We start from the raw sequence: 23,357 nt of genomic DNA, 5'->3' as shown, positions 1-23,357 counted from the left end.
GAAGACAGCATCCTGCTCCTGAAATACACTGCTGATGTAAAAGGCTCTGATGTTTGTCTTTTAGCCTGCGTAAAGCTCATTCATTATGTAAGAACACATTTATATTCAAGCCGTAGACCTTGAGACCTGAAACCCTCAAACACACACACAGTAAGATGTGCTTATAAATGCAGCCGTTTATTTTTGCTTGTTCACCTCCCGTTCCCTCCTCACCTCATCCTTTAGCTCTTATGATGAAACACAAATCAGCAGACTTTAAAGGATGCACATTACACCTTTCATGTCCCAAGCTCAAAGAAAGCCACAGAAAAGACTATTCTAAATGTGCTGAATTAATATTATAACAGCTTTAGTCCTGTGATCCCTCCCACGGTTTGCTTTTATAATGAAATCGATCCTTTTGCCAGCTGTACAGGCATGACCTTACTATTAAGATGAAAGGAATTTCAATATGGAATCCGATGTGCGCCATAATATCATCAGAACGAGCAAGTACTTTGCATTTAAAATGCTTCAACAGTCCTCTCAGTGCTGTTTTTTATGCTCTCACAGAGGCCGCGCTGCTAAAACATGTCAAAGTAGTCGAGCTGTCATCCACTCAACAACATCATCATGTCTAAATCTTTCATACACTTGATTTCAAAAGCATGTGTGCAGTACTACAGCACAAGCCATTACTGTGGGTAATAATTGTACAGAGAGATAGAGGGAAACGCACAAGGAGTCGGAGCAGCAAACACATATCAGCGCGTGATAAAGGTGCTTGACATCATCTAAGCAGTGCTGCCCATTTGTAACCAGGTTACCATCTATCTTTCATCAGTAATTGAGAACATGTAGCCACAGCCTAGAGTGTATCAACAATATAAAATGTTGTTAGCCTTCCATCAAGTTGGTGCAGACAAGAATTAATAGCTGTCATCAGAAAGGGAGAGAGAGAACCTGTGCTGTTTTACTGTGTGTGAGAGATTGAGAGGCTCAGTTCATTATCACTGCTGTCACACTGGTGTGTGTGTGTGTGTGTGTGTGTGTGTGTGTGTGTGTGTGTGTGTGTGTGTGTGTGTGTGTGTGTGTGTGTGTGTGTGTGTGTGTGTGTGTATGAGTGCTCTAACCTTCTTATATTCATCTGCATACAAAATCAAGTGAAAGGTCACAGGTATAACAGACAAATTCTGTTCACATAAGTATGTTGGTTACATTGATATTTGACATTGACGTGATATTAAATATACCAGCAAACCATTCATTTTCTTCTGGATTTATATGTTTACTGTATTTGTGTGTTTAAATATGTAATTAAACATGCTACATTTCTTTTCTTTACTACACATCATTACTATACATCATCTATAAATCATTTATTTTTATTTAATTCTCTCATATATACGTATATATATATATATACACACACACACACACACACACACACACACACACACTCACACACACACACTTCAAAAGTTTGTGCTCAGTAAAAAGATTTTTGGAAGAAATGGATACTTGTATTCAGCAAGGTCATAAAATTGATCAAAAGTGACACTAAAGACATTTATAATGTTACAAAAAAATCTGTATCAAATAAATGCTATACCTTTTAACTTTCTGTTCATCAAAGAATCCTGGGGGGGAAATCTATTAAAGGGGTCATATAATGCCATTTTTGTACAAGCTAATATGATTCTTTAGGGTCTAAATTTAAAGTTTGTAATATACTTTAATTAAAAATTCTCATTAGTATTGTAAGAAAACACTAATTTCACCTGGTCAAAAACAGCTCTGTTTTCAGCACGCCGTTTGAGTGCATGTGTCTTTAAAGGGACACTTCACCCATTTGCATTAAGCTTTGCATTGTTAGAAACCCAGTCATTCTATTGAATGGTCGTGCAACACTCTCTCATTTTCCCCTGAGACGGGAGAAATCTGTTATTTACCTCTTACACTTCCTCCTACAATGACGCAAAAATCGTCATTTTGCGTCATTGTAGGAGGAAGTGTTAGAGGGGGGGATTTCTGTTAAGACTACAGACACTAGTTTCTCATCTTTCCCAGGGTGGGGCGCGCTCACGCTACAGACCTATTACAGATCAGTGGGTGGGACTTTACTCTCTGAAACTGAAAGCAATATCCTCCATCTTGTTTGAAGCTAAGCTAACAGGCGCTGTGGAGACAGATGTACAGTTATGACAATAGCGGAGGAGAGTGCTCAATATGATATAGACTAGAGGAAGAGGATTTCGGAAGTCTGATGCTTGAATCAGGTGTTTGTGGCTACCTTTACAAGCCGCATTATAGCGAAGAGCAGCCGAGGCAGAAGACCTGCCTGCCGCGGACGAGGAGCCCGGACTGGCTCGAGTTAGGGCGGACTGGTGGCGCCGGTGATCTCACTATGCAGCAACGAACCGCTATGAACACAGAGATAGAGTCCGTCTGCGGCAAAGAATTTCAACGATGACAATTTCTCCTGGACGAAATCTCTGAATCAGACGAGGACACGGACGTTTGTGTTGTGAACTATCCTAGTTTCGCACCGCATATGTTCTGAATGAACATCCAGGTACCATGCAATAATTCACCTTTTCAAAAGAAATACAAACGAGGAGTAATGCACTATATGAGTTCGCCAACTAACTAGACATTTTGTGTGAATGTGAAATGAATTTCAAGCTCTGGTGGTAGCTAGCCTTGTAGACGGAAGAGTGATTTCTCTTATAGGCAGATATGCGCTTTCTGGATTAGTGGGAGTGGCTTGCGGAGCTGTGCAATGTGGTGCATTGTGGGAGTTGTTGTCTTTCATACAAATGCGTTCTGAAGTTATTTTTTGTCTTTTCTCGGTCACGAAGGCACCAAATTCAAAAATTATTTTACATTTCGACTACATATATGACCCACTTTAAATAAAAAACAATGTTCAAATGGGTGAAATGACCCTTTAAATGATAATGAGCTTTGCTCAGCCCGCCCCTCTGTTCTGTGCGTACACCGTTTCTAACACAATAACCACGTGTTGTTCATTATAAACGTGGGATTATGAATTATATTGAGAACGTCATACATAGAAAACATGCCGTAATGTACCCTGAGTGTAAACCTTAGATGCATTCATTGTGAAGCCTGCAGCAAGGTTTGCAAATTTCGCAAAGATTATTATAAATACTAATATAAAGGTTAATAAAACATTACACTCACATTTTCTGGAGGTTCAGCAGGAACACGTTGGTACCGATCCGTTTTTTCTCGTTTGTAAAGCTGTCTGGTGTGAAATGATTCGCGCAAACATGAAAGCATGGACGATCGTGGGGAATCCCCGTGAGGGAATCCCCGCGTCAATCCTTTGGGCATATCGCTTCAAAAACAAAACTCTTCAACGGCTCGGATTTAGGAACATCCAAATGACTGCTGTGTTCCTTATTTCATCTAAGAACAGAACACCACAATCGCTTAGACGCCATTCTGCTCCAGCATATCCACAATGGCGGACTACTATGACGACAGCTGTCACATCTCGCTGAGGGCGGGTCTTGTGTTGAAACACGGCTGTCAATCACAATCGCGGGAGGGGCGTTGGATATTATGACGTCACAATATCGAACGGCTTGATTTCAGAGAGGGTCAAACATAAGGAGATTAAAACAAAACCACTGGATGGATTTTTATCATGATAGGATGGTTGTGTACAGGCACTGCCAACAGACATTTCAGTGCAATCAACTTGTAAAAGTGCATGTACCATTATATGACCCCTTTAATCTATTATGGTTTCCACATCAAGCAGCACAACTGTTTTCAGCTGTATTTGATGATAATAAGAAATGTTTCTTGAGCACCAAGTCAGAATAGTAGAATGATTTCTGAAGGATTATGTGACAATGAAGACTGAAGTAATAGCTGCTGAAAACTCAGCTAGAAAGACTCAAATAGCATTTTCTTATAAGCTGTGTACAGGGCACCTGGGTCACCACCACGTCTTAGGGTTACCTTTCCTACAAAATCCCAATTTACCCATTATCTGGCAAAAAATATGTGCTATATTACAAGCAAGACCAAACAGTATGGACCTTTTTAATCTCATAATTTAAAGCATGTAGATTAATGAGTGAAACGAAAGAGATAATAATGAGAGAGAGAGAAAGGATAAAATGTGTTCCAGAGGCAGCATGACAGAATTTGTTAAGTATTTGTCTGTGTGTGTTTGTGTGTGTGAGAGAGTGTGTTTGGAGTGTATGTTGAATGATCACTCAGCTCTGCTTGTGTGTGCTCTAATTACACTGCAGATTAGAGAAGGCAAATTAAACTGCTCAGTGCCACTGGCAGTAATGACTGCAGGCAAATGATTGTAATTATGAACAGATTGCTTTACTGTCGATAATTAAAACAACAACACAACTTACTTTACGACTGCCTGCCGATGGCTCTCTTAAAAAGAATGTGTTCTTGTCTGTCGAATTCTATATCTCTCTCTCTGTTTATTTATACCAAAATCTTTGTTTCCATCATTGGTTTTATGTACTCTTTAACACCTGTGCAGGCTATACTGCCATCTCAGCCTTGACCATCCTACGATTTCCAATCACTTCCTCCTCACCTCATGTTTCTTAGAACAGGAGGTATATATTTATCCTGCTTATTATGTAACTACTTATTATAAATAAATATACATCAAATATTGATTTGGGGCTAAATCATTTTGTTATTTAGGAAGAAAGAGACTGCACAGGCCAGGTTTCCATGCAGTTTGGAAAAGTATGGAATTTGATTTGAGTAATTCCCAGGTCTGGATAAGTATGGAAAAAAGAAAGCAGAGTATGGACAAATATTTGTGTTTCAAGACTATTTCTCCAATTCAGTTTTCTGAAATATAAAATGAAGAATTTCTAAAAAACGTCTCAGTTACGTATGTAACCCTCGTTCCCTGAAGGAGGGAATGGAGACATAGTCGACGTGTTGACTGATTGGGATCACGCTAGGGAGCCTGTCATCATCGGGTATTGCAAAAACGAGCCAATGGACATTGGCTTGCGTGAATCGCATCACACACCCCGCCCCGCAGGGCGGGTATAAATATGGAAGTGGATGCACGCACCAGTTGTTTTTCGCTAAGGAGCCGAGTGGAACCCGGTCAGCGGTGGTACAGCAATAGTGGCAAGGGGACTACGTCTCCGTACCCTCCTTCAGGAAATGAGGGTTACATACGTAACCAAGACTTTCCCTTTCAGCACGTTCTACGTAGTCGACATATCGACTGATTGGGATCCTACGAAGTTGCCACTATTGCTGCCACCCTCCAGTGTCTAGAAAAAAGCCACCTAATCCTTCCTCAGCTTTTTGGGGAGGAAAGGAAAGGGCTTTAGACCAGGAAGTCACTGCTACACTTACAAGTGGTAGGCCTAGCATCGGACGCTCCACCACGTCCAATGCCGAAGGGGTTGAGGAGGAACCCACAGGTTTCTAATAAGAATTCAACTGGAACTGGTGCAAGTATCCGGTTCAAGGAGGGGATTGGCACAGCAAGCCGACATATCGAGCGTGCTTACTGTGTTAACTGGCTTCTATGCGAAGAGAGCACACGGGAAGCAATTGGCTCGACACGTAGACTATAGAATTTAGTGAACGTGTTAGGTGTCACCCAGCCCGCAGCTCTACATACAGTGGGGAGAACAAGTATTTGATACACTGCCGATTTTGCAGGTTTTCCCACTTACAAAGCACGTAGAAGTCTGTCATTTTTATCAAAGGTACTCTTCAACTGTGAGTGACGGAATCTAAAACAAAAATCCAGAAAATCACATTTTATGATTTTTAAGTAATTAATTTGCATTTTATTGCATGACATAAATATTTGATACATCAGAAAAACAGAACTTAATATTTGGTACAGAAACCTTTGTTTGCAATTGTTTGCAATTTGTTTGTCATACGTTTCCTGTAGTTCTTGACCAGGTTTGCACACACTGCAGCAGGGATTTTGGCCCACTCCTCCATACAAACCTTCTCCAGATCCTTCAGGTTTTGGGGCTGTCGCTGGGCAATACAGACTTTCAGCTCCCTCCAAAGATTTTCTATTGGGTTCAGGTCTGGGGACTGGCTAGGCCACTCCAGGACCTTGAGATGCTTCTTACAGAGCCACTCCTTAGTTGCCCTGGCTGTGTGTTTCGGGTCGTTGTCATGCTGGAAGACCCAGCCATGACCCATCTTCAATGCTCTTACTGAGGGAAGGAGGTTGTTGGCCAAGATCTCGCCGTACATGGCCCCATCCATCCTCCCCTCAATACGGTGCAGTCATCCTGTCCCCTTTGCAGAAAAGCACCCCCAAAGAATGATGTTTCCACCTCCATGCTTCACGGTTGGGATGGTGTTCTTGGGGTTGTACTCATCCTTCTTCTTCCTCCAAACACAGCGAGTGGAGTTTAGACCAAAAAGCTATATTTTTGTCTCATCAGACCACGTGACCTTCTCAAATTCCTCCTCTGGATCATCGAGATGGTCATTGGCAAACTTCAGACGGGCCTGGACATGCGCTGGCTTGAGCAGGGGGACCTTGCTTGCGCTGCAGGATTTTAATCCATGACGGCGTAGTGTGTTACTAATGTTTTTTTGAGACTGTGGTCCCAGCTCTCTCCAGGTCATTGACCAGGTCCTGCCGTGTAGTTCTGGGCTGATCCCTCACCTTCCTCATGATCATTGATGCCCCATGAGGTGAGATCTTGCATGGTGCCCCAGACTGAGGGAGATTGACCGTCATCTTGAACTTCTTGCATTTTCTAATAATTGCGCCAACAGTTGTTACCTTCTCATCAAGCTGCTTGCCTATTCTCCTGTAGAGCATCCCAGCCTTGTGCAGGTCTACAATTTTATCCCTGATGTCCTTACACAGCTCTCTGGTCTTGGCCATTGTGGAGAGGTTGAATTCTGTTTGATTGAGTGTGTGGACAGGTGTCTTTTATACAGGTAACAAGTTCAAACAGGTGCAGTTAAAACAGGTAATGAGTGGAGAACAGGAGGGCTTCTTAAAGAAAAACTAATAGGTCTGTGAGAGCCGGAATTCTCACTGGTTGGTCGGTGATCAAATACTTATGTCATACAATAAAAATGCAAATTAATTATTTAAAAATCATACAATGTCATTTCTGGATTTTTGTTTTAGATTCCGTCTCTCACAGTTGAAGTGTACCTATGATAAACATTACAGACCTCTACATGCTTTGTATGTAGGAAAGCCTGCAAAATCAGCAGTGTATCAAATACTTGTTCTCCCCACTGTACATCTGTCAGCGAGGCACCCTGGGTCAATGCCCAGGAAGCGGCTACACTTCTTGTGAAGTGAGCTCGTAGTCCCGGGGGGCAAGGTGCATCTTGGGATTCATACGCCAAGATGATGGCGTTCACTATCCAGTGGGCCAACCTCTGCTTGGAGACAGCCTTTCCCTTCTGCTGACCTCCATAACAGATGAAGAGTTGATCTGAGGTTCTGAGGCTTTGCGTTCTGTCCACATATATCCGCAAGGAACAGACGGGACAGAGAAAAGCCAGGGCTGGGTCTGCCTCCTCCAGGGGCAGTGCTTGCAGGTTCACCACCTGGTCCTGAAAGGGAGTGATAGGAACCTTGGGCACATATCTAGGTCAGGGTCTCAGGATAACATGAGAGTTAGCCGGCCCAAATTCCAGGCACGATTCGTCGACCAAAAATGCATGCAGGTCCCCTGCCCTCTTGATGGAGGCCAATGCAACCAGGAGAACTGTCTTAAACGACAGAGATTTTAACTCAACTGACTGCAGAGGCTCAAATGGAGGTCTCTGAAGTGCGGTCAGCACCAGAGATAAGTCCCAAGAGGGTATGGAGGGAATGCGGGGCAGATTCAATTTCCTCGCTCGCCTAAGGAACCTGACGACCAGATTGTGCTTTCCCACGGATTTCCCATCCACTGCATCGTGAAATGCGGCAATAGAGGCAACATACACTTTGAGGGTGGAGGGAGACAACCTTCGCTCCAACCTCTCTTGCAGGAAAGAGAGCACGGTCCCGATCTAACATCTTCGGGGGTCTTCTCTGTGAGAAGAACACCAATCAACGAACAGGTTCCACCTCAAAGCGTGAGCCTGCCTCGTAGAGGGGTTCTCGCAGAAGCGATGGTGTCTACGACTGATTGTGGCAGATCACCTAGAACCTCCGCGTCCCGTCCAGGGATCAGACATGAAGTTTCCAGAGGTCTGGGTGCGGGTGCCTTATGGTGCCCCGTCCCTGAAAGAGAAGGTCCTCCCTCAGAGGAATGGGCCAGGGAGGAGCTGACAAGAGAAGCGCAAGTTCAGGAAACCAGGTCCGGTTGGGCCAATAAGGGGCAACTAGCAAGACCTGCTCCTCTTCCTCCCTGACCTTGCACAGTGTCTGTGCAAGAAGGCTCACTGGGGGAAACGCATATTTGCGAAAGCCCCGGGGCTAGCTGTGTGCCAGTGCATCCGTGCCGAGAGTGCCCTCGGCCAGGGAATAAAACAACTGGCAATGGGACGAGTCCGGAGAGGCAAACAGATCATTCTTTGCGGCTCCGAAGTGGTCCCAGATAAGCTGAACTACCTGGGGATGAAGTCTCCACTCTCCAGGGGCCACATGCTGTTGTGAGAGCTCGTCGGCGGCACGATTGAGCAGGCCGGGGATGTGAGTGGCACGAAGCGTCCTCAGATGCTTCTGACTCAATAAAAGGAGGTGGCGGGCAAGTTGTGACATGCAACGGGAGCGTAGACCACCTCGACAGTTGATGTACGCAACGGTCGCAGTGTTGTCCGTACAGACCAGTACATGCTTGCCGAGCAGCCGCATTTTGAGGCATCTCAAAGCAAGGTGTACAGCCAACAAACTCAGGGCAATTGATATGCCATTGCCCGTTTTACGTGACGCCCCAGCCGGTGTTGGAGGCATCTGTGAAGACCACAGCATGCCTGGACACTTGTATTAGGGGCACTCCGGCCCGGAGAAACGAAAGGTCCGGCCACGGGTTAAAGGATTGGTGGCAGGCTTGAGTGATTGTCACCCGTAACGTGCCGCTCTGCCACGCCCACCTCGGGACTCAGCCATGAAGCCAGTGCTGAAGTGGTCTCATATGAAGCAAGCCGAGCGGCGTTACTGCGGCTGTCATATGCCCCAGGAGCCTCTGAAAGAGTTTCAGTGGGACCACCGTCCTGCTCTTGAACGTGTTCAGGCAGTTCAGCACTGTTACGTTCACATAATGTATTTGACATCTAGAGGTTATGAAACGTAACAGACAAAAATAAAAATAGAGAAAGTTGTTTAAAGTAATATTCTTGCACTCTATTGAGGAGATGTAATGTGATAAATTAAGAAACAGGCAGAGACCAAACTGGATTTGTACTTGCTTTTAGTAAGTAATATAAATTTAGTATAACAAAACACCCAATAATACAAACAGTGAATCAAATATACGTCTAAACAATATATTTACAAATTATATACAACATAAACAATAAATGATTGCAAAACGAGGGACAAGAGCGGTGCTAAAGAAAAGAAATAAAACAAAACAAATTAACTAAACCCCAGAACAAACACTAAACTCAAGTAAAGAAAGCAAAGAAAATAATCTTCAGCGTAAAACGCCACTAACTACCCTACCTAATAAACAGAAATACATAAGTTGGCACCCACTCATAAACTAGTGTGTTAAATAGTTTCTTTTTACTCTGCGTGTTGTAAAATGTATATCACGTGATGTACTAACCTGGTCCCATCGCTATGCAACGATGAAAGACTTAACAAGCTCAGAGAAAATCAAGAGTCGGATCACAGCATAAACGCAGTAAAACAGCGTTACAAAGAGCTCAGAGTAAACTTTAACACACCAAAACTAAACAATAACAAGCAAGAAACAAATGACCACAAGAGAGCAAAACAAAAGAGAGACGAAGCCGCTCTCCCGCACTGGCATCATTTCCGGATCTTTATACGCACACCCCAGTCTCTGATTGGTTCTCGGGCTGTCAGGTGAACTCAATGAGTGACAGGAACATCCTCCAATCACTGGTCCTGTGAGAAAGAATAGAGGAAAGAGAGAGAGAGAAAACAAAACAACCCTCCCAAACCACACAGGACGTAACAAGCACCGACTGGAAACGTTCCTCTGTGGGGCATGCCGTCTGTTTGACCGAGTCCAGCTCCATACCGAGAAAAGAGATCCTCTGCCCGGGGGTGAGTTTGCCTCTCTCATGGGAGCAAAGGTCACCTCTGCGATCTTCGTAAAGACGCGGGTTGACAGGGAAAGCCCGAAGGGTAGGACCTTGTACTGATACGCTCGACCCTCAAACGTGTCGTGGCAGGATGGAGACATGAAAGTACGCATCCTTCAGGTCGATCGCTGCGAACCAATCTCCAGGACAAATGCATTCGAAAATGCATTTCTGCGTTAGCATCTTGAACGAAATCTTGTAAAGGGCCTGATTCAAGACACGCAGGTCCAAGATTGGTCTTAACCCACCAACTTTCTTTCACCAACTGCACAATGAAGTAGGGGCTGTAGAAGCCGAACTTCATTTCGGCTAGTGGAACTGGCTTTATCGCATCCTTTGCCAGTAGGACTGCAATTTCCGCACGCATGACAGGGACTCTTTCGCTCGACACCGAAGTGAAACAAATGCCTCTGAACACAGACGGACGCCGGCCGAACTGAATCGTGTAGCCGAGTCTGATGGTGCGAAGAATCAAGCTGGACGAATTGGCCGCTCCAGGGGAACCAGAGGCACTACAGACGTACCCGGGAATGAAATCTTGTAAAGGGCCTGATTCAAGACACGCAGGTCCAAGATTGGTCTTAACCCACCAACTTTCTTGGGCACAATGAAGTAGGGGCTGTAGAAGCTGGACGAATTGGCCGCTCCAGGGGAACCAGAGGCACTACAGACGTACCCGGGATGGGGCAGCGAAGTGGAGGACAGGGACCAAGCTCGGACGGCCCGGGGGAGGTCCAGAGCAGGGTCTGAGTGTGCAATGCAGCACTGACCTGTTTCCACTGATCGGCATTGGGTACGGGAGAAGGCGTAATCAGGTCCTCGGACCGTAACCGTCTGCTGACTGGCAACACAGGAAAGGATCGATGGTTGCAAGGCTTTACAGGGTCGCACACCATCAATCTGACCTTCTTGGAACCCAGGAATAGAGGAATTTGTTCTTCTGACAATTTGGGAACCAACGGACTCTGGGGAGCCGGCGGTAGAACAGAAACTATCTGAAAAACTTCTCCCCCCATCCCTGGGTGGCCTGCCTGCGGCTAGCTCTCCGCTGAGGCCTGAGTGTGGCTGCTGCGGTGGCCCAGCAGGAGCTTGAGCGGCGGCAGGGGGGCACCCTCGGTGAAGTGCAGGTGGAGGAACTACCACCAGCGGCAGGATGATGGCAGCAGCATGCCGCTGGGGCAGGATGTGTTGGACCTCCTCCATCTGCTCCTGAGCAGCAGAGAACTGTTGGGCGCAGTTCTTTGCCGCGTCGCCGAACAACCCAACCTGGGAAATTGGGGAGTCCAGGAACCGAACCTTGTCCACATCCGCCATATCAACCAGGCTGAGCCAACTATGACACTTCTGAACCATCAGGGTAGACATTTCTAGACCGATTGCACAGGCCGCAACGCTTGTTCTCTGGAGAGGCAAGTCAGTTGCAGTGTGGAGCTCACTCATGAGCACACGGTCTAGACTACCCTTGTGCAAATCCATGAGTGTTTTGGCCTGATAGACCTGTAACAATGGCATGGCATGCAGAGAGGAAACAGCTTGCCCGTAAGCTCTATTAGCTCCGTCCGTAAGAACAGACGAAAACTCACAGGCTTGCGAGGGGAAACGAGGCTCCCACGAGCCAGATGCAGCGGCCGCCAGACACAGGTGTGCTGCAACAGACCGCTCCACTGGAGGGACAGCCACGTAACCTCTTACTGCTCCTCCTTCAAGGTTAGTGAGGGGGGAGAAACTATCCAGATCATTTCCAGCAGTAAAAGGTGCCATCCATGATCTAGTCAGCTCTCCAAGCACCTCGGGAAAGAAAGGTACTGGGAACCAGCATAGCCCGCCCCGAGAAACCAATCATCCAACCGCGACTGAGCGGGACATGGTGGAGGGTTCAACTCGAGCCGACAGCCGCGGCGGCCCGTTTCAGCATAGCTGATAACTGTGGATCCGGCTCAGGCAACATTGTACTCCCCAAAGGGGACAACGTAGCTGAGTCATCCTCTCCAGAGCCCAGCTCACCCTCAAAGGTTGCAATCGGCATCCTATCCTCCTGGGGAACCGCCAATGGAACCTCTGGCCCGTCCATTACAGACAGGCCAGTGCTCTCAACAAAGGAATCCATTGGTATCGGTGTGATGGAATTGTGAGGAGTCCACGGGGAATGGTTACCGGGCAGAATCTCAATCACTATCCTACGATCACCCAAATCACATGGCACCCGAGAGTGAGGTGTAGAAATGGGGACTCCACCTTCGCGAACGAAGGCGAGTCTAGATCTCAACACGTCTCGGTCATGTTCCCGCAATGAGAACACAAACTATCCTCAAAAGCTGCTTCAGCATGCTGTGAGCCCAAACACGTGATGCAACAATTGTGACCGTCACAGGGGGACAGGGTTACCACATCCAGAAACGCACGGGCGGAATGACATCTTGAAAAAGACGCAAACGCACCCGTGTTGCTCTTTCAGGAATTAAACGCTCTCACCAGTGCCGGAGCACACAGGGGAATAATCGCGGCAACACTGACAGTGATAGTGCAGCCTGTACCAGTGAAGCACTCACTCTGTTTGCCCTCAACCGGCCGTCAGACAAACAAACACAAACAAAGATTTGTTTTGCTGTTAAAACAGCAGTTGAAAGCTTAGAAAGCTCACGATCACCGCTGTCATGCGCTGTAAACACCAGCACCGGGAAAGACTTCCTGAAGAAGCACTCGCTCGTTGTAATACAATACACTCTTCAGAGACATCAACATGAAGACCGATCAGCTCCGTAGTGAAAGACAACTGGTGCGTGCATCCACTTCCGTATTTATACCCTTGCTGCGGGACGGGGCGTGTGATGCGATTCACGCAAGCCAATGTCCAATGGCTCGTTTTTACAATACCCGAAGATGACAGGCTCCCTAGCGTGATCCCAATCAGTCAACACTTCGACTACATCGAACGTGCCCGACTGAAAGGGAACTAATTCATCATTTAAGCAGAGTGTTTTTATGGCAATAGTGATCTTTTAGTGATTGTTGAACACATTGAACAAATTCAAGACACACTATAAATTAGGTAAAACTGTTTGTCTTTAGCATAAGCAAGTCCCTTTTGAACTTCACTAAATAAATGTGCATTTGCCACTCTAGAAAGAAATGATATCTGTGAAGATTTTCAGTCAGGATTTAGACCATACCATAGTACAGAGACAGCTCTCGTTAGAGTCACAAATGATTTGCTCCTATTATCCGATCGTGGTTGTATCTCGCTATTAGTGTTACTCAATCTAAGTGCTGCATTTAACACTATCGACCATAACATTCTTTTAAATAGACTCGAAAATTATGTTGGCATTAGTGGAATTGCACTAGCATGGTTTAAATCATACTTATCTGACAGTTATCAGTTTGTAGCAGTAAATGAAGAGATGTCTTATCGATCACAAGTTCAGTATGGCGTACCACAAGGCTCAGTACTAGGACCGCAGCTGTTCACTCTGTACATGCTACCATTAGGAGATATCATTAGGAAGCATGGCATTAGTTTTCACTGTTATGCTGATGATACTCAGCTCTATATTTCTTCAAAACCTAAGGAAACTTACCAATTCACAAAATTAACGGAATGCATAGGTGGTATAAAAAATGGGATGACTAGCAATTTCCTACTACTAAATTCTGAAAAAACAGAGATTCTAAATATTGGACAAAAAACTTCCTCACGTAATAACCTAGAATACTGTCTAACACTTGATGGCTGCTCTGTTAAGTCTTCGTCGTCGGTTAGGAACCTGGGTGTGCTATTTGATACCAATCTTTCATTTGAAAGTCACGTGTCTAGTATCTGTAAAACCACATTCTTCCATCTTAAAAAATATATCTAAATTACGCTATATGCTCTCAGTAACAAATGCGGAACAATTAGTTCATGCGTTCATGACCTCAAGGCTAGATTATTTTAATACTCTACTGCAGGGGTCGGCAAGTAACTTTGGCCGGAGGCCAATATTTTTTTTAGCCAGTAGATGGCGGGCCAGCTACACGGAGTAGGCCTATGGATACAAATTAAATACTCTAATTAAAAACAGATTACAGTCATTCTAATAAAGGTGTGAATAGCAATCATGCCTCATTCGCTTACAGTCTGACTTTTGAACTTTATTCCTTTTTTTTAAATTATTTTAATTATTTATTCGGGACACACACATACACACCTAAGGTTTAAGGAGGTCTGCGCGGGACTGTTTTTTTTTTTTTTTTCGTCCCGCTCCCACAAGGTTCTATTCAGCAACCGCTTAAAATACACTCTGTGTTCACCCGCTTTATATCCCGACCTGACGGGTCCGTTTCCAGAATCTCACATTCAGATGTCTCTAACGGAAAGAGAGAGATTAAGTAGCCTATAACAATTATAAATGCTAAACAAAAATTGTGTTTGTGTCAATATAAATATTATTTTAACATTGTACTGTCAGCAGAGAAAAAAATGTCACAGAAAAAATTTATGAAATATAAATAACATAAATTAAATAGGACAAAGCCTATCCCTCAAATTTCTAAGCAACATAAACGAAAACCATATTGCCCTACTGACAAATGAAGTAGGCTATTTTCTGCCAAACTATTTCAAACATCCTGATCCTTGCAAAAAAAGAATGTTGTTGACTGACAATGGTTTCAGTACCAAACAGCTCCTCAGAGCTAGGTGTAGCCTACAGGTGGTCAGAATGAAGTGCGGATACGCTGTCAAAAGATGTCAGGAGTGGGCTATTGTCAGTCAGACCGCCCGCTCCATCCAAAGTATAGGTAGGCCTACACCAGAGTTCCGACCGCTACCATCTTTATACTTTAAAATTTAATCCCGCACCGCATGATTCCTTATGGGCGTTAATTCACACAGTATGCGGCGGTGAAATCCAGTTTTGGCCCGCGGGCCGCCTATTGCCGACCCCTGCTCTGCTGGGTGGTTGCCCTGCACGCCTAATAAACAAATTACAGCTGGTCCAAAACGCAGCAGCTCGAGTTCTTACCAGAACCAGGAAGTATGACCATATTAGCCCTGTTCTGTCAACACTGCATTGGCTCCCTATAGACCAACGCTACTTTTGCGTCATCGAAGGGTAACGCCCCTTTTTGGGGGAAGACAAACGGATTCCCCTGAGAACAGAACTCGCTCGCTCTAGATCTGCAAAGTTTCTTGATAGCAAAAATGGCACAAAATTGCACACTCTCTTTGCCGGCCGAGGACCGTGAGCGGTATTTAAAGAAGCTACTGGATACGGGGTTACAGAGGTGTCCCTTTGAAATGGTCGAAAACTGGATTAATGACCCCACGCAGTGGCCAAATATGGACTATTCAGACATCTACCACTATCTCATGGAATCACCAAGTAAGTAGCCTATTTTTTTGTCATTAACACACTAACAGTATGACAAACTAGACGATGAGGCCATGTCAAGAGGAGTCGGTGGTTTACTTGGATCATATTTCACTTGATTTAAGCTATTGACATAGTTTTGTTGTCGACTAACGTTAGCTATACTAGTTAGAACCCCTCAAACACTGTAATCAGAACAATCATGTCAGAGGCTAAAAACATAAATAGTCCTTAACTTAAGTGGGGAAGAGACAAAAACATGCCCCATACATACATAGGTCCCATATTTTGCCGTACACTGTAAACCTTTTTACAACTTTCAAAGTCCTAGCACTTTCTAGACACAAGCAGAAACCAGCCAAGTCCACTTTAGTCCTAGCCTGCCACCATTTTAACAGTAAAATCAGTTAACAGCCAAGGTAGCGTGCCTAGTGAGAGCTAACGTTAATCACGTATAGCTGATAGCAGCTTCGTCTTTTTAACTAGTATAGCTAGTCGACAACAAAACTATGTCAATAGCTTAAATCAAGTGAAATATGATCCAAGTAAACCACCGACTCCTCTTGACATGGCCTCATCGTCTAGTTTGTCATACTGTTATTGTGTTAATGACAAAAAAATATGCTACTTACTTGGTGATTCCACGAGATAGTGGTAGATGTCTGAATAGTCCATATTTGGCCACTGCGTGGGGTCATTAATCCAGTTTTCGACCATTTCAAAGGGACACCTCTGTAACCCCGTATCCAGTAGCTTCTTTAAATATCGCTCACGGTCCTCGGCCGGCAAAGAGAGTGTGTAACGTTATGTTTGTGCCATTTTTGCTATCAAGAAACTTTGCAGATCTAGAGCGAGCAAGTTCTGTTCTCAGGGGAATCCGTTTGCTTTCCCCCAAAAAGGGGCGTTACCCTTCGATGACGCAAAAGTAGCGTTGGTCTATTAAACATCGCATACATTTTAAAATATTGCTGATTACTTACAAAGCACTAAATGGTTTAGCTCCGCAGTACTTGAGCGAGCTCTTAACGCATTATAGTCCTTCACGTCTATTGCGATCTCAAGATAGTTAGCCAGTTAATAATACCTAGAATATCAAAATCGACTGCTGGCGGTAGATCCTTTTCCTATTTAGCACCAAAACTTTGGAACAGTCTTCCTAACATTGTCCGGGAAGCAGACACACTCTGTCAGTTCAAAGCTAGATTAAAGAGACATCTCTTTGACCTAGCATTCACATAATACATTATAGACTTCTATAATTAAATGTTAGGCTGCATAGATTAGGTCAGCTGGAACCGGGAACACTTCCCATAAATACTGATGTACTCGTTACATCATAAGAAGAATGGCATCTACGCTAATTTTAGTGTCTTTGTTTATTCCGAGGTTTTCCCGCAGCCTGCCGGATCAAGGCCGTATCCAGATCTGACGAAGGACCTCCGCCTGGACCCGATGACAACGCAGTGCTGAAGTGCCAACTAGTCTCTCCCTATGGAGGATCCCTTTACCACTCTACAGATAAAGCATTGCCGGAAAATTCATTTTGCGTACCTACCGCGAAGTGACAAAATAAAAGTCTGTACCCAATTTATAAGGAAAGACTAGTACTTTGTTTAGGCTTGGTCTGTAGGGAATTCCAGAATCCTCGCAAGATTTCTGATAGAGGAGTGAAAAGAATAATCAGAAGAGTTGTCCAAGAGCCAAGGATCACTTGTGGAGAGCTACAAAAAGACCTGCAGATAGCAGGTACTGTTGTCTCAAAGAAAACAGTAAGTAATGCACTCCTCCGCCATGGCCTGTATGCACGCTCACCACGCAAGACTCCATTACTGAAAAAAAAGCATGTTGAAGCTCATTTAAAGTTTGCTGCACAACATTTGGAAAAGCCAGTGAAATACTGGGAGAATATAGTGTGGTCACATGAGTGCAAAACTGAACTGTTTGGATGCCATAATACACACCATATTTGGAGGAGAAATGGCAGTGCACATTACCCTAAAAACATCATACAACTTGGTGTTGGCTCTTGGACAACTCTTCTGATTATTCTTTTCACTCCTCTATCAGAAATCTTGTGAGGAGCACTGGTCGAGGCAAATTTATGGTGAAATTATTGTCTTTCCACTTCCGTATTATGGCCCCAAAGGTGCTCACTGGACCATTCAGAAGCTTAGAATGGCACCTATAACCAATGTCATCATTATGTTTTGCAACAATTAGGTTGCGAAGGTCTTGAGACAGCTCTTCGCTTTTACCCATCATGAGATGTGTCTTGTGTGACACCTTGGCAATGAGACCTTTTTGTAGGCCATCATTTGGGACTGCACCAGCTGTTATTAATTTCCACTGACAGGGGGCTGGATTGCTTTTTAAGTACTGTAAGTTTTCAGCAGTTGTATTGGCTTTCAATGCCTTTTTGCGCCTCCCTTTCTTCATGTGTTCAATACTTTTTCCCTGTGTCATTTCACATTATTACACATAACTTAATTTCTGAACTTATTTTTGTTTGTTTCTTTGTATGTATGGCTTACTTGGGTTGTTACCAACATCTGGTGAAAATTCCATGTCAATAGCACCTTTGGAAATATATTTACTGAGAACAATGATGATGTGTTCAATACTTATTTCCCCCGCTGTATCTGATTGCTGAATGCCATGATTGACCAATCAGAATCAAGTTCCAGATAATTCCAGATGATAATAATAATTCCTTACATGTAGTGCATTTCTGGACACGTTCACTCAAAACGCTTTGCAGAAAAAAACAAACATATTCCATGTAGTTTGGTGCCACATGTATTTCAGATCTGTGATGTTATTACTTATTACTAAATGCTAAATTACTAAATGCTCTCCTCAAGATATCCGTCAAGCATCCTACCCTCTTTATTTAAAAAACCTGTTAAAAATATTTTTCTCTGAATATTACTCTTCAGCTCTTGGTCTGTGTATTATACTATGTTATGGGTGTTTGTTCTTTATCTATATTCCTCTAACCTAACTTTGTAAAGTGACCTTGGGCATTGGAAAGGCGCTATAAAAATACAATTATTATTATTATTATTAGCCATGTTTGTGATCCCACACCTGCTGTGAGAGAGTCTTTTATATGATGTGGCACTCAGCAGCGGCAGGATCTTTACTGTGGGTGCTCATTAGTGTGTGAGTAGATTTGGTTTAAAGCCTTTATTATTAGTGTCAGTCAAATTTGCTTGGACTGTGTAAAATTATATTTATGTGCATATGTGTATAGAGCAAAAACATGTGATGCCAAACACTAATAATTCAAAACAAAGGAAGAAAACATGTAAATTGTCACTGAAATCACGAAGGAAATCAGTGGAAATGTTTGTTGTTAGTCAATAACAAAAAGAAGTGCACTTTTATTGTCATTGCCTCTCTCTTTTGTGTTCCAATAAGGCAGGTTTCACATGATAACAGATGGTAACTCATTTTACTTTAGCCCCCTGAGCTGCATTTGTGTGCAAGAGAGAGACAGTGAGTATGTGAGACAGATTTGACTCATACATGCCACTGGACTGCTGCTGTTCTCATCTTCTACTGTCCCTCATCTGTAGTAGAAAATGAAAGTGTGATGAAATGTAATATCATCCCCCTTGGGTAACTCAAGGGAGACAAGCAAGCAGAACACAATATATCTAATGGATATTACTGCAGTTCAGCACACACACACACACACACACACACACACACACACACACACACACACACACACACACACACACAGGGGGACATTTACACATACACAGTACAAGATGCTACAAAATAAACACACAGTTGCTTGCATACAAACGCAGATACTTGCATGTAGGCCTATGCATGCACACACACTGTTATTTTCAGAGGAAGATTAACATTAACCTCAGTTACCTTTATTTCTGTTATGTCCATGAAATTCACTTATATTTACCATCAGTCTCATTTTCCATCTTCCTAATGGATTTCAATAACAAGCCTTGAACTTCTGAGCCTCTGAAAGTACCGCGCACAGCCATGACAAACCCAAATCACTGGATAACATCTATTATTCATTATCTAAGCCATGTAGAAATAAATTGCTTTTCTTCCAGTCAAGGTTGACTGGGAGAGATGAGGGAGGGGGGTTAGATGGGGGGGTGGGGGGGATGGGGGTGGGGGGGTGGAGTAGACAAGGGAGAAAAATGTGTGTGTGTGTTTGTGTGTACATTGTACTGCAGACACATTGGATCTGTCAGGGTCTTTGTTATAATGTCAAGTTATAGCAGTAAAAGGCTCTTAGCTCTTAGCACTAGTGTTAGCAATATTTCTCTGTTCAAAGAAGAGCTTGTGTGTGTATGTGTGATTCTTTAAAATAGATTTGATGGATGTTTGCAGTGTGACCTAGTACTAATGGATACTGAAAAAGAACAAAAACTGTTCTTCATCTGAATGTATGTGTACCAGTCTAATGAAATCAATGCTCACGATATATATATATATATATATATATATATACATACATACATAGGCCTACATATTAATGGCGATCATTAAAAGATGCTTGAGGTGTTGTGTATACATATAGGACTACCTATCTTTTAATGTATTGTTAATACAAACATATTTTCATATTAAATATATATTTTGTATATTTATACAACATTTATTATTTTTACATATTTATATTAATGGTGATCATTAAAAAGAAGCTTGAGGTGTTGTGTATTTGCAGTGTCCGTGCCAGCGAGCGTGTTGAGCCTTTTAGTGAAACTGAACGGCAGATGAAGTAAAACCGTAAATCTTCATCTGCACATACGTATTTCATATTTTCTTAATGTCGTGTACCGTTAAACATGTTATCGCGTGGATGAATAATCATATGCAAATGATATGCAGATGATGATATGCATAGTAAAACTAGGCGTTGTAAGTTCCATATATGGTTATTTCGGGGAGGAGACGCATGTGCGCACAATCTTCCGCTGACTGGGATTTATAAAGTGAATTATGCGCAGGTTATGGCGTACGAACGGTTTTACAAGTCTGAATATTTTTTGGCGTACGCCATTTTTGGCTTTCGGGCGCACGTACACTTTTAGTAAGGATCCTACACACAGTTTTATAAATGAGACCCCTGAACCCTACAAAAAATGAGTGGGCTGAACTGAAGAGAAGAAGCACCAACATGAATCTGGGAATATGAAGGATCTGGAGAGATTCTGCATGGAGGAATGGTCTCTGATCTCTTGTCAGGTGTTCTCCAAACTCATCAGGCATTATAGGAGAAGACTCGGAGCTGTTATCTTGGAAAAAGGAGGTTGCAAAAAGTATTTAATAAAAGGGCAAATAATTGTTCCCAATGTGTTTTGGAGAGAAACATTTATTTCATAATGTGATTTCCTCCCCACCTTCAATCATTTTACTTCAATAAAAGGTTAGATTTTTGCAATTTTTTAAAATGAAATATCAAAAGGATAAACAATGCAGATTTATTTTTTACAGCATTCTTTGGTCATATTTACCAAGGGGGCAAATAATTCTGACCAGCACTGTATATGAATATGTTATACATTGAGCCTCTTTTGATGCTCACCATTAATATGAATAATGTAAATGCACTGTTGTCCATTAGCAGGTGATGGGTGTCCTAGTCTTTTCTTGCACGTCATAGCTATAGGCTCATGGATTTGAATTTGGCTGGCATTGCTAATGTATTTAAACAGATGGCAGCACACATATACTGCATTAGTCAACTGCTCTTTTGTTCTCTCAAATATTTATAGTACACACACTGCTGGATAACCTGAACAGCGATTATGTAATAAAGTGAGATGGAACTTTGTACCTTGAGGTTAAACACTTACACGCTCGTGATGAAATCCTGTTATATGTTTGCATGTGAGTTTCAAGTTTTAATTATGAAAAGTATAAAGAAATCCAAGTCCCTTGATATACAAAAAAAACACAGACTCCTACACACTGCAAGTACATCGCAACTTTTATAATAATGTGTTAATTAATAACAAGACTATCTAGTCCAACACAATTGCTGCAACTCACTTGTGACTATTTCCACAGCTTGGATTTGTCTATGTGAACAAAAAGTGTTTGTGAAGTGTGTGTGTGTGTGTGTGTGTGTGTGTGTGTGTGTGTGTGTGTGTGTGTGTGTGTGTGTGTGTGTGTGTGTGTGTGTGTGTGTCTGCTCCTGCCTCCCTCATGTTATAGGTTGCTATGGATACAGCTTTTGACAGGCCCTTGTCAAATGCTTAGTTCGATACTCTGTGTCCACAGAGAGCAGTTTCTTTGATCATAGTTCAGAGCTAAGGGATCTTAAAAATCAGGGCAAGGGACGATACTTTGAAGACAAAAGTAAAAAGAAAAATCCATTGGTTGACACTGTTTGGAGTGTATATTTCAGTGCATTTCCTTAGTCTATCCATAACAAATATCTCAGACAGTTCGTAGATGAAATGATCATGTAAAGATGTTTTTGTTTTTACCTTGACAAGATTGAATCAATAAGCAATGATTCACTCAAACTTAGTTCTAAATGTAAAATCCTGTAAAATCATTATTCTATAGTTAAACATGTTCAATTGATCTACAAAAGTTAAAAGCAATCTAAATAAAAAACATCTCTTAGACTTTCTTTTAAAACATGCTTAAGAGAAAGTAAAGATAGTCCTATTAACCCTGTTAGATAATGTCTATGACATGGCTGACTGAGTTGTTTGATTATTGATTGATCTCATACATGAGTATTGACGAAGAAGTAAATTAAATGGCTTCCCAATCAATTATCTTTTCAGTAAACTTTAAAGGAATTGCCAATTGGATCTTGATGCCTTTCTGTGGTCAGATGAGATTTAGTGTGTGAGCCAATCAAAATCAATAAAGCCAAGCTGGAGTTAACCCTTTAATTACTAGCAAAGCTTGCTTTAAGACTAACAATGAGTACAGAGGATGTTCCCTAGTGCTCCAGTATATCAAAACCAAGATGACATTACAGAGCGATCCATCTATGGAAGCATGCATTTGCTTTTCTGCTAAATTACTGCTGTATTGTCTTTTTTTTTTTTTTTTTTTTTTACTGGGTTATTTTTTGTTCATATAGATTACCAGTCAATTTTGCTGTAGTTCCAATAAAAGATGAATAGCAATGGTTGCTGTAAAATAAACCTCTAACCTCAAAAATAACTCAGACATGTACAATACAAAGGGCATATGAAAAATATAGCTTGACAGGTTTGATGGGAAGATGCTTTGATTAAAATATCAAAACACCACCCACAAACAGAATGAAAAAAAAAAGATGAAAAACAGAAAGGAGAGAGAGAGCACCTGCAAACATCACTGGCACTGGTGATCCATGAATCCAATAGCTCTCATTAGAGTTCAACATAGACTGGCATCACATCTCTCTGTTCTGCAGAATGTGGCTAGTGGCATTCATGCATGAAAATAAATGTTCATTAAGTATCTTGCCTAATTCTTCCTTCATAGCACTGCATTTTGTGTAGCAATAGACCCCTTCACGGTTGACGTCACAGGAAAATTCTAGTTCGCAGTGCGCATGTCGGGGTCAGAAAGTTCATTCCATCCCATTGAATTGTGTGTTAACCAGAGAATTTCTCGTCAAGAAAAAATGCCTACTTGTTGCGTCGTGGACTGTGAAAATCACACCAGTTGTGGAGTCAAGTTTTTCAGGATTCCTGCAGAATCTCATACGTTAAAAAAAAAAAATAGACGACATCTGTTCAGATCTATTTTTTTTTTTACAGTCTATGGTTCAGATAG

This window comes from Scardinius erythrophthalmus, assembly GCF_964197995.2.
Source record: "Scardinius erythrophthalmus genome assembly, chromosome: 2".
Taxonomy (NCBI): domain Eukaryota; kingdom Metazoa; phylum Chordata; class Actinopteri; order Cypriniformes; family Leuciscidae; genus Scardinius; species Scardinius erythrophthalmus.
The sequence above is the reverse complement of the archived record's forward strand: the minus strand, read 5'-3'. Positions refer to the sequence as shown.